Below are 2,146 nucleotides of genomic sequence, written 5' to 3'. Positions count from 1 at the left end.
TAAATACTAATAAATATTGAAACACTCGTATTGAGTGAATCGATAAATGAAATTTGTTATAAGGATCATTGTTGAGTTTGGATCAGAATATTTATTAAAATCCCTCTTTAAATGTATGAATGGTTTCTACATTTAATACCATTGGCATTGGGTGAACAAGTAGAACTAAAACTGTAAAATTTGAGGTAAGGTCCTGGATTTTAAAAATTGTACTGAATAGTGTCCCAGCAAAATGTTTGTAGCCAAAGAAGTAGTTAAATCATGAGTGCAAGTGATTTCGGACTACATCTTTTTACGTGAAAGAAGTCATGATTTTTACAAGGGCATGGTGCAGTGAGGATACTGTCTAATTTACTTCTTAAGCACACATTTTGCATTAGTTCTTTGTAGTGAATAAATCACAACAACATATGATTCAACTACTTCTTTGGCTACAAACAAAGATGTAGGTCGAAATCACTTTTATTATTTTTTGTATACAAATTACTTTTTATGGATGCAAACATATTGCTGTTATTAGAATTAACAAGAAACAAATTGTTCTTTGTCTTTTTAAGTTTTTTTTTTGCAAAATTTTGAAATTTCTAAAATGTGAAAATTTTATGAAATGGATTCAAATCGGACATTGTCAAAATGTGAAGAACGGACTGCATTTTTCATGACTCTGCGTGGACTGCTTCAAAAAAAGCTATTCAATCACTACTTCACAAGGAACAACTTCAAATAAATTTTGCTGGGGTGCTATAGTTTCTATGTTATCACCAAGGCGAATTTAAGAAGGTGATCCAAGAGGCGAATTCAGGCCGCAGTATTCATTTGCTGTCAACATTTTTGCGCGAAACAGCCACAAAAGGTAGAAGAAAACGGTAAAATATTCTTCGCGAAGTTTAAATTAATAATGGGTCTATCTTGTATTGCCACTAAACTTGAGTTGCGTTGTCAGTTGTCTGCGCGACTGAGACGAAATGTTGTACCATTAATGTCAACTCAACTGGGTGACCTCTATTCGCCAAAAAAAAAAAAAAAACTATTTTATAAATAATTTGGCTTTGGATAACTCTTTTGTGTATTCTGGACAATATTTTAATATTTTGGCTGAGTTTTCGAGCAAATTTGGAAAACAACCCATGATTGGAATATAACCTGCCCATTGAATCTTCGGATCGTCAAGTTTTATTTGCTGTCCCAAAAAATGATAAGTTCGGTGGAATTATTTTTTGATGATGAAGAAAATATACAGGACATTGCATCTATTAGATGAAATTTGAGGGACATGTCGAATCCATTGGAATTGCCATCTGCACTGTAAGCTGATGATCATGTGGAAAGATCTGTATAATCAGTAAATTATTTCAGGTTTAAGGCGTATTTTGGATTGCCAAAGGATGCCGTAGTTTACGTTGTGGAAACGTTAAAGGATGACTTCAAAGAAAGTTACAGATCAACAGGAATACCCCCACTTTTAAAAGTGTGCGCAGCGTTGCGATTCTTGGAGGACGGAAGTTTCCAAAAGTCCCATGGCAATGATTTCAACAATTGCATGGCTCAATCTACATTGTCGAGAGTATTGAAGGAAGTTGTCCACTTGATAGAGGACAAATTGTGCCAAAATTGGATCGTTTCGAAGTTGACAGAGGAGGAAAAAAGGCAAAATAAAAACCATTTTTATTCAAAAACGAAATTCTCTGGTGTAGTTGGCTATATAGATGGAGGATGTTCGTCATTTGTACTTAAACTGAACCTACTGTTTTTGTCACCAAACTCCTCGGGCTAAGTTTGGATTTTCACTCAGTTTATCAATTAATATTTCGAACTGCTGCTTTGTCGTTATTTTCACCATATTGACACACAACATTAATTAATGATGCAAAGAATCAATAATTGTTAACAAAATGTTTATTTTTCCTTCTATTTTACTTCTTGTTTCTTCGAAAATGTTCACTGCAACTGAAAATTGGTGGTTGCTGAAAAACAGCCGCTTCGTCAACTGAGATTCGCAACTTCAGTTGAGAGTTGCCATACGTGGATCTATTTTGACAACTGGCAACGCCACTCAACTGTTATTGTTATCGACGATCGACCCCTAAGATGTTGTACACATAGATTCTTAAAAGAAGAGAAATATTTGTTATTTAATTTTGATTAA

At 34.1% G+C, this 2,146-nt stretch overlaps 1 long non-coding RNA gene across 1 annotated transcript; it reads left to right on the top strand.

Annotated features, from left to right (window-relative positions):
- The first annotated feature begins 1,274 nt into the window (after positions 1 to 1,274).
- On the top strand, positions 1,275 to 1,627 carry LOC141399711 (uncharacterized). The gene is made up of 2 exons (XR_012411911.1): positions 1,275 to 1,305; positions 1,357 to 1,627. It is a non-coding gene; the product is annotated as an uncharacterized lncRNA (long non-coding RNA).
- Positions 1,628 to 2,146: the final 519 nt, after the last annotated feature.

Source organism: Musca autumnalis, unplaced genomic scaffold (assembly GCF_047663935.1).
Source record: "Musca autumnalis isolate F117 unplaced genomic scaffold, ASM4766393v1 scaffold_3, whole genome shotgun sequence".
NCBI classification, from domain to species: domain Eukaryota; kingdom Metazoa; phylum Arthropoda; class Insecta; order Diptera; family Muscidae; genus Musca; species Musca autumnalis.
The sequence above is the reverse complement of the archived record's forward strand: the minus strand, read 5'-3'. Positions and strand labels throughout refer to the sequence as shown.